General features: G+C 46.4%; 1 long non-coding RNA gene across 1 annotated transcript; it reads right to left on the bottom strand.

The window, feature by feature from the left end:
- Nucleotides 1–1,676: 1,676 nt before the first annotated feature.
- Nucleotides 1,677–4,105, bottom strand: LOC132343321 (uncharacterized). Its single transcript, XR_009492072.1, has 3 exons — nucleotides 3,772–4,105; nucleotides 3,046–3,381; nucleotides 1,677–2,345 (listed from the first exon to the last, which is right to left on the bottom strand). It is a non-coding gene; the product is annotated as an uncharacterized lncRNA (long non-coding RNA).
- Between the last annotated feature and the right edge of the window lie 5,920 nt (nucleotides 4,106–10,025).

Here is a 10,025-nt window from a genome sequence, read left to right as displayed (position 1 = left end):
TTGTCCGTGTGACAGGGGCTAAGGCACCCTGCCCCCACTGGGTGCTGTGGGGACCTGACTTGGTAACTGCCGTCTGGCAGCTCTGAGACTCAGAGAAGCAGTTTGCCCTGAAGAGAGGAAGGGCACCTCCCTTCACCCACCCCACCACACCCTCTGGGTACTCCCACACACTCTCCCCTTTCTCTTGTTTTGTGAGGAAATTAGAGTCATGCTCATGTGACCACATTGGCTGTCCAATGTTCATAGGCTACCACTGGAGCTGCTACAGGAGAGGCCAAGAGAGTTTGCCGCTGAGTATCTCTCTTTCCTTTGCACCATCGGGGCCCTCCTCCACACTTGCACACCAGAGGCCTTTTCTGAGACATGTAGGGACGCTCGCTCAGTTTGCAACATGTTGTATCCACCACTGTCCTTTCAATTCCTCCCTTGAAACTCAGCTAATGTGCTCCTTTGCATTCATCATGGCCCCACTGGCTGTCATGGGAGGGACAGAACTGACTGTGAATCCAAAGCTCAGATCTGATAGCTGGGAATCTGTGTATAAAGGACCTGATTATTCATGCTGTAAAGGCTGAAATGGGCTCCAGGGGTCCAGAACTAGGGCTTGCGCCAAAGGGACTCCACAGACATTTTGATGCCTGGGGAGGCTTCTGGCTATAGTGGGTCTGGGGCGAGTTTCTTGAGGTTCTGAAGGCCCACTGTGTGCAGGATCATGGTGCATAGAGAAGAGAAGGTGGCGTCTACCTTGGAGGTGGTAGAAGCTCATGGATGAGCCAGACAGGCAGGCAGGTCCTGAAAGCACCTGAGCTGCTTTCCTGAGGGTGTGATGAGGGGAAGAAGAGACCCAGATCTTCTCCCTCATGTAGTACCCAGGGTAGGTTGTCACGAGACTAAACACTTACACAGTGATGACTATCGCTACTGTCTGCAAAAGGTTTACACTGGCATGTGTCTTCATCTGAGAGATCAGGCCATCTCTAAACTATACTGGCCATGGGCAAGGCCTGTCTACCCTCACATGTTTCTTGTCTTCCTTACTGAACATTCATTTCCAAGAGGGTTTATGAGCCATAGAATATTGGGTTTTCTCTAGCTGTGTCCAATGAGGAACGCTTTTTTTTCATCGGTGTTGTTGGTTTTCCAGTTCTCTCTTTTGGCTTACTCTCTGAATTTGTTTGTGGAACAGGAAGAGCTCAGCATCTCCCTTCTGACTTAGATGTCACATTTACAATAGCAATGCCTACCTGGAAGTTCTGACCACATTTACCAAAAGGGCTTCATTTTGCAGATGATATCTTGAAAGTACCTACACTGTCCTTTCAGTTACCCAAAGGCTACTTCAAATGAAATAAAAACAAGAATTCTCAAGTTTAGTCTTACAATATGTGGAGAGTCAGAAAAATCCCCTGGAGAAAGGAAAAGCTACCCACTACAGTGTTCTGGCTTAGATAATGCCATGGACTGTAAAATCCATGGGATTGCAAAGAGTCTAACAATATTAAGTGACTATAACCTTCACTTTCAGTCAGAAAAAAAAATCCATTTTTCTGTCATTTCAGTGATTGGCATTGATTGTGGACACCCAAAGAATGGGAAGAAATGGAGAAATAAGAGGACTAAATGTTGTCAGGTGGGGGAGGGAGGAATGGGGAGTGCTTGACATGAATCCAGACTTTGCTGGGAAGCGGGGAGAATAGAATGAGAGGGTCCCAATGCAGACAGTGGTGATGGTTACACAGAATTGTGAAGGCCTTAATATTCCAAAATTGCATCAATTAAAGTAAAATTTATTAACAAAAACTTAACAGAAAAAAATATATAAAGCTATAAAAAAATAAAACATCACAAGAAAGCTACTCACAAACCAGATGAAAATAAGCTCAGGTGAAGGCAACTCAATCTCCCTTGGGTTGGAAGTGAGTTGTTACCATCCACTGGAAGCAGACAGGGATGGAGGCTGCAGAGAGAACCGCTTCCCAGACAAGGTGTTTCCAAAAAGGGCTCTGGGTATCTGTTCAGAGCGGGGGCCTGTTCTACCTGCAGGGGTGTGTCAGTCATCATGGGAGTCGTGGTCTTGGGCAGGAGCCAGGGCAGGCTCTCCCTGCAGAGGTGGTGACTCATCTCCTGACTTGGGTTCTCCTGCCAAAGCCTGAGCAGGTACAGGTGCAGGTGGAGGTGGAAGTTCTTGCTGAGGGGGTGGAACATCAGTGCCTGTGGCTGGGGGTCCTGCAGGCACAGAGGTCTGATATGCCCAGTGTGCTGGCCGGTACCCAGCTGGCCTGGTGTCTTTGGGAAGGGAAGTCTCAGGTCTAGATCTCCTCTCAGTGGATCCCTGGGTCCTGCACCTATAGAAACCACAGCTGTAGGGACAGGACTTGGAAGTGTAGTCTGGCTGTAATTAGAGGCCAGTGCTAGAGCTGTGAGAGAAGAGAAGTTTACCCATTCCAGCCTTTTGATATGTGTATAGGGGGACAGAATTGATGCTTTTGAAGTGTGGTGTTGGAGAAGACTCTTGAGAGTCCCTTGGACTGCAAGGAGATCCAACCAGTCCATCCTGAAGATCAGCCCTAGGATTTCTTTGGAAGGAATGATGCTAAAGCTGAAACTCCAGTACTTTGGCCACCTCATGCGAAGAGTTGACTCATTGGAAAAGACTCTGATGCTGGCAGGGATTGGGGGCAGAAGGAGAAGGGGACGACAGAGGATGAGATGGCTGGATGGCATCACTGACTCGATGGACGTGAGTCTGAGTGAACTCCAGGAGTTGGTGATGGACAGGAAGGCCTGGCGTGCTGCGATTCATGGGGTCGCAAAGAGTCGGACACGACTGAGCTACTGAACTGAACTGAACTGATAGGGGGACAGAAAGCTGCCCAGAGAACCATAAAGAATACCCAGCATAGGATGCACTCTGATTGCAGTGTGAAAGATGGGTGGTGTGAAGCCAGTCTATGCTCCAAGTCCAGCCCCAGCTCTGGGGGATTCCTCCCTGTGTGGTTGAGCACCACCACCGCCCCCCCCCCCCCCCCGCCGCTACATACTCACTTGCACAGACCCATCCTCCTCACTTCTGTGCTCTGCTGTGGTGGGTCCCAGGTCCTCCTGCTGCCTCAGAGGCAGGGGTTCTCGGGGCTCTGGGTCGGAGTCCAGTGTGCTGAACTCCGTGGCAGCCTGAGACTGGGCCCTGGGGTGTGTCCCAGGTGGTTTCTGGGCAGCAGGCCTTCCTCACTTCCTCTTCATTCTCAATTGGGCTGACCCCTCCGTGGGCATGCTCACCTGGAGCCTACACTGGGCTTCACGGGCAGGGGGATGGTGGTCCGACTCCTCCCTCAGGGAGGTGAACAGAGTGTTCCCCTCATCGGCAACATCCAGTGGGAAGCTCTGAAATGACAGTGACCATCAGCAAGCCCTTCTTGGAGTATACTGAGCTGGGCCTGACCAGCATGGCTGTTGCTTCTGCCTGCTCAAACTTGTGCTCCCAGAAGAAACATGTGTGTGCTCAGGTACCCACTCGGGACAAAGAACCCCTCTGAGGGCATGGAATCATCCTGGGCAGCCGGTGCTGCCTGGATTTTCCCCATTCCGCCCAGCCTGCTCTCCCCTGGTGTGTGGACACACCCAGCCCACAGACATCTGACCCACATCAGCCTGGGCTTGCTTGAGGCAGACATACCCTGAGAATCCCCCATCCACACACACAAGGAAATGACTCAGGGTTACCTGGGTGTGATGGGAGAGGGGACCTGGCCCGGCCTGGGGCTCCCATGTTACCTTTCTGTTCCTTCAGGTAAAGGGCCAGAGGCCTTTCGGGGGCGGGGTGTGGGCCTGAGCCAGTGTCGACGGCGTTCCCACAGACTCTGCTTGTGCACTCTCCTGAGGCCCCAGAATCTGGGAAGGGGAAAAGAGCAGAACATCTTGGCAGCAAGTAATCTGGCTGGGGGCTGCTCTCCACTGTGAGGCCTGAAGACCCAGGTTCCGGATTCTGTTGGGTTCTGTTGCCAGGAAGTGACATCAATTCCTGGGTTCATTGACGAGGTCCCTTACACAAAGCGCCCCAAGGGAACCTCGGGGTTTCTGACTGTTCACTCACCACCTTAGGCCATGTGCAGGCTCTGTGACACACACACACTGCCCACCCCACAGCTCTGGGAGGACTGGGTGAAGCCAGGACCTGAGACTGAGGACACAGTTCTTTCAGACTGGCTCCTTCTTCTCATCTGTGATGTGGCCCTGGACATGCCATGTGCCCCTCAAGGTTTCCCCAGTCTGTCCATCTGCAGAGTGGGGGTCAATCTCCCATCTACTGCCTAGGTCTGTCAGTCTACAACACCTACATGCTTTTCAACCTGGGGCTGATATCACATGGAGCTTGTGCACTAGGAGTTCCCAAAGGCAGGATGACCTAGCACAGAATGGGGCAGAAACTGTCCTGGATGGGCTTTGGGACCAAGGAACAGGCACCCCCTTCCTGCCTATTTTGAGACCCGCCCCCAATGGACAACTGAAAGGAAGACTCGAAAGTCACCTTCTCTTATACCAAAGAGGACCCAACTTTCGGGTCCTTTTTTTCCATTGAGATTCTGAGATTCTTGTTCAAATGCCCCATCTGAGCTTCTGTGAGTGGCTGAGCCTATAATGGCTCCCTGCATTCTTGTATTTTACTCTCATAATCTTGGGTCTTTTCCCCCGTTCTGGGGTGGATGGGCACTGTCTTTGCTTCTAACTTCCAGATAGATTTATAAAAAGTCTGTAAAATCTACTAATTTCCTCTCTTTTGTTCAGTGTCTCTCTCTAGATATGTCTCTTTCTTTTCCTTTCTAAATTCAGTCTTGGTCTTCCTTTTTCTCTTTCTCTCTGTCTCTCCTGTGGATGGATGGATGCCTTTGAATACACATGTATATTGTTAGCTTAGGGTTAAGTTTAGGGATAGTTTAGAGTGAGATAAAGGGTTTAGGTTGGAGTTGGTGTTGGAGAATTGGACAAGGGTGGTGTGTTTTTTCTTAGAGACTTGAGTGCTGTTTGTTATTAGTCTGTTTTACATATGAACCACTTATAAGGTACATCAGTTGCAAGTAGTCTCTTATGTTCAGTTTACTATCTTTTTGATTTGTGAAAGCTTGATTCCCTGGCGGCTCAGATGGTAAAGCATCTGCCCGCAATGTTGGATCCTGGTTTGATCCGTGGGACAGGAAGATGCCCTGGAGAAGGAAATGGCAACGCACTCCAGTACCCTTGCCTAGAAAATTCCATGGATGGAAGAGCCTGGTGGGCTATAGTCCATGGAGTCACAAAGAGTCAGACACGACTGAGCAACTTCATATTTGTGTTTGGCACAGTCAGATTTGTGTTTTAAACACCTCTAAAGTTTGTGCGTGGGTGCAGGAGGGCCGAGAGGAGCTACTCCACGTTCAAGGTCAGGAGGGGCGGCCCTGAAGAGATACCCCTTGTCCAAGGTAGAGGGCAGTGGCTGCACTTTGCTGGAGCAGCCATGAATAGATACCCCATGATCAAAGTAAGAGAAACCCAAGTAAAATGGTAGGTATTGTGAAAGGGCATCAGAGTTGAGACACCCAGAAACCATAATCACAGAAAACTAGCCAATCTGATCACATGGACCATGGCCTTGTCTAATTCAATGAAACTACCAATGCTGTGAGGGGCCACCCTAGATGGATGGGTCATGATGGACAGGTCTGACAGAATGTAGTCCACTGGAGAAGGGAATGGCAAACCACGTCAATATTCTTGCCATGAGAACCCCATGAACAGTATGATAAAGGCAAAATGATAGGATACGAAAAGAGGAAATCCCCAGATCGGTAAATGCCCAATATGTTACTGGAGTTCAGAGGAGAAATAACTCCAGAAATACTGAATGGATGAAGCCAAAGCAAAAACAATATCCAGTTGTGGATGTGACTGGTGATAGAAGCAAGGTCCGATGCTGTAAAGAGCAATATTGCAGAGAGGAGGAGCCAAGATGGCAGAGGAGTAGGATGGGGAGAACACTTTCTCCCCCACAAATTCATCAAAAGAGCATTTAAACATCGAGTAAATTCTACAAAACAACTACTGAATGCCGGCAGAGGACATCAGGCACCCAGAAAAACAACCCAACTCTTCGAAAGGAGGTAGGAAAAAATATAAAAGACAAAAAAAAGAGACAAAAGAGGGAGGGATGGAGCTCCGTCCTGGGAAGGGAGTCTTAAAAAGAGAGAAGTTTCCAAACACCAGGAAACCTTCTCACTGCCGAATCTGTGCTGAGCTTTGGAAGCACAGAGGGCAACATAACAGGGAGAAAAAATAAATAAACAATTAAAACTCGCAGATTGCGAGCCCTACAGTAACTCCCCCTGAGGAGAAGCAGCGCAGACGCCTGCACGCGCCATTAGCAAGCGGGGGCTGGGCAGGGAGGCATGGCGCGGGCTGCATCACTCAGAGTAAGAATCTGGCCTGAATACCCTGAGCACTATCTGAGTGAAATAATTTGGGCTAGCAAACCAGACTGTGGGATATCTACCACGCGAAAAGCCAGCCCCAACCTAAGACACCACCAGGCCCGCGCACGGAACAAAGGACTGAACAGAGATAGCAGGCTGCAGACCTTCCCCCTCCGGTGACAGGCAGCCAGAGCCGGAAGGGGGCAATTGCAGCCCCAGAGAGACATTATCTATAAAACTGTAAGCAGGCTTCTTTGCTAACTAAAACTTCTTGGGGGTCTGGACGGTCAACATCTGCCTGAGAAGGTGCGCTGGTTTTACACCCAGATAACCGAGTGGCGGGAAGGTGATAAGTCGTAGCATTGGCGCTCGCCAAACACCTCATCACCTGAGCTGCTCGGACCTGGGAAGAGCACAAAACGCAGGCCCAACTGAGTCTGCGCCTCTGAGGACTACCCGAGTGCCTGAACCTGAGCGGCTTGGACCTGGGAGGTGCATGCAGCCCAGGGCCGGCCTCGGATTGTTCCCGGCAGAACAACCTAGAGCCCGAGCAGTGTGGGCAGGGAGGCTACACGCGCCGTGAGCAGGGGCAGACCCAGTGTGGCTGAGGCACTGCGAGCACACACCAGTGTTATTTGTTTGCAGCATCCTTCCCTCCCTCCCTACAGCGTGACTGAACAAGTGAGCCTAAAAAAAAAAAAAAAAAAATTTCCCCCACTGTCCCCTTTGTGTCAGGGCAGTAACCGGACACTGAAGAGACCAGCAGACAGAAGAAGTTATAACAGAGGGAAACGCCTTGGAAGCTACAGGCAATAGATTAAAACCCCGTGGTTACTACGGACTACATAGGAAGGGGCCTATAGATCTTGAGAAATATAAGTCGGACCAAGGAACTAGCCAAAAATGAACTGAACCCACAATACTCACAACAAAACCAGAAAAAGTCCTACAAATATTTTCACTATTTTTACAATCATTCTTTCTTTCTCTCTCTTTTTTTTTTAATTTTTAGAAAAAAAAATTGTTTAAGTCCTCTATTGTTCCTTTAATTTTCACTTTTATAACTTATTACTTTGCAAAAAAAAAAAAAGACCCTATTTTTTTCTTCTTCAGCAAACTTCATATATATATATTTTATAATTTTTTGACCTTATTTTTTTTCCCTTCTTTTCTTCAACATTGTATTTTTGAAATTCCAAACTCTACTCCAGTTTTTTAATTTTAGCTTTTTGGTATATGTTATCAATTTTGTACCTATAGTTTTTTTTTATAATTTCTGTGACTTTTTTTTTTCTGTTTCTTTCTCTTCTTTTTTATATAACATTGTATATCTGAAATTCCAAACTCTAGATTTTTAATTTATGCTTTTTGGTATTTGATATTAATTTTGTACTTGTATTTTCCTTATAATTTTTGTGACATTGTTTGTTTTTGTTTGTTTGTTTGTTTTCTCTCTTTATGTCTCTTCTTCCTTGTTTTTTAACATTGTATTTTTGAAATTCCAAACTCTACTCTAGATTTTTAATTTTTGCTTTTTGGTATTAGTTATCAATTTTGTACCTGTATTTTCTTTATAATTTTCGCGACCTTGTTTGTTTTTGTTTGTTCGTTTATTCTCTTTCTTTTCCTTCTTCTTTTCTTTAACATCGTATTTTTGAAATTCCAAACCCTACTCTAGATTTTTAATTTTTGCTTTTATGTATTTGTTACCAATTTTGTACCTTTAAGAACCCAATCCTCAGGACCCATTTTTCACTAGGGAGCGAGATTACTGGCTTGACTGCTCTCCCTCTCTTTGGACTCTCCTTTTTCTCCACCAGGTCGCCTGTGTCTCCTCCCTAACCCCTCTCTACTCTACCCAACTCTGTGAGTTTCTGTGTGTTCCAGATGGTGGAGAACACTTAGGGAACTGATTACTGGATGGATCTGTCTCCCTCCTTTTCATTCCCCCCTTTTATCCTTCCGGCCACCTCTGTCTCCTTCCTCCTTCTTCTCTTCTCTGTATAACTCCGTGAACATCTCTGAGTGGTCCAGTTGTGGAGTGCACATAAGGAAGTGACTACTGGCTACCCCACTTTCTCCACTGTTGATTCCACCTCATCTCATTTGAGTCACCTCTAACTCCCTCCTCCCTCTTCTCTTCTCCATGTAATGCTGTGAACCTCTCTGAGTGACCCTCACAGTAGAGAAACTTTTCATCTTTAATGTAGATGTTTTATCAATGGTGCTGTATAGAAGGAGAAGTTTTGAAACTACTGTAAAAATAAGACCAATAAGTGGAAGCAGGAGGCTTAAATCCAAACCCTGACTCCAGGGAACTCCTGACTCCAAGGAACATTAATAGACAGGAGCTCATCAAACGCCTCCATACCGACACTGAAACCAAGCACCACAAAAGGGCCAACAAGTTCCAGGGCAAGACATACCAAGCAAATTCTCCAGCAACAAAGGAACACAGTCTGAGCTTCAAGATACAAGCTGCCCAAAGTCACCCCAAAACCACAGACATCTCATAACTCATTACTGGACATTTCATTGCACTCCAGAGAGAAGAAATACAGCTCCACCCACCAGAACACCGACACAAACTTCCCTAATGAGGAAACCTTGACAAGCCACCTGTACAAACCCACACACAGCGAGGAAAAGCCACAATAAAGAGAACTCCACAAACTGCCAGAATACAGAAAGGACACCCCAAACTCAGCAATTTAAACAAGATGAAGAGACAGAGGAATATGCAGCAGATAAAGGAACAGGATAAATGCCCACCAAACCAAACAAAAGAGGAAGAGATAGAGAATCTACCTGATAAAGAATTCCGAATAATGATAGTGAAATTGATCCAAAATCTCGAAATTAAAACGGAATCACAGATAAATAGCCTGGAGATAAGGATTGAGAAGATGCAAGAGAGGTTTAACAAGGACCTAGAAGAAATAAAAAAGAGTCAATATATAATGAATAATGCAATGAATGAAATTAAAAACACTCTGGAGGCAACAAATAGTAGAATAACTGAGGCAGAAGATAGGATTAGTGAATTAGAAGATAGAATGGTAGAAATAAATGAATCAGAGAGGATAAAAGAAAAACGAATTAAAAGAAATGAGGACAATCTCAGAGACCTCCAGGACAATATTAAACGCTACAACATTAGAATCATAGGGGTTCCAGAAGAAGAAGACAAAAAGAAAGACCATGAGAAAATACTTGAGGAGATAATAGTTGAAAACTTCCCTAAAATGGGGAAGGAAATAATCACCCAAGTTCAAGAAACCCAGAGAGTCCCAAACAGGATAAACCCAAGGCAAAACACCCTAAGACACATATTAATCAAATTAACAAAGATCAAACACGAAGAACAAATATTAAAAGCAGCAAGGGAAAAACAAAAAATAACACACAAGGGAATTCCCATAAGGATAACAGCTGATCTTTCAATAGAAACTCTTCAAGCCAGGAGGGAATGGCAAGACATACTAAAAGTGATGAAAGAAAATAACCTACAGCCCAGATTATTGTACCCAGCAAGGATTTCATTCAAGTATGAAGGAGAAATCAAAAGCTTTTCAGACAAGCAAA

This window comes from Bos taurus, chromosome 21, assembly GCF_002263795.3.
Source record: "Bos taurus isolate L1 Dominette 01449 registration number 42190680 breed Hereford chromosome 21, ARS-UCD2.0, whole genome shotgun sequence".
NCBI classification, from domain to species: domain Eukaryota; kingdom Metazoa; phylum Chordata; class Mammalia; order Artiodactyla; family Bovidae; genus Bos; species Bos taurus.
Note: the sequence above shows the minus strand (reverse complement) of the source record. Positions and strands in the feature narration are given on the sequence as shown.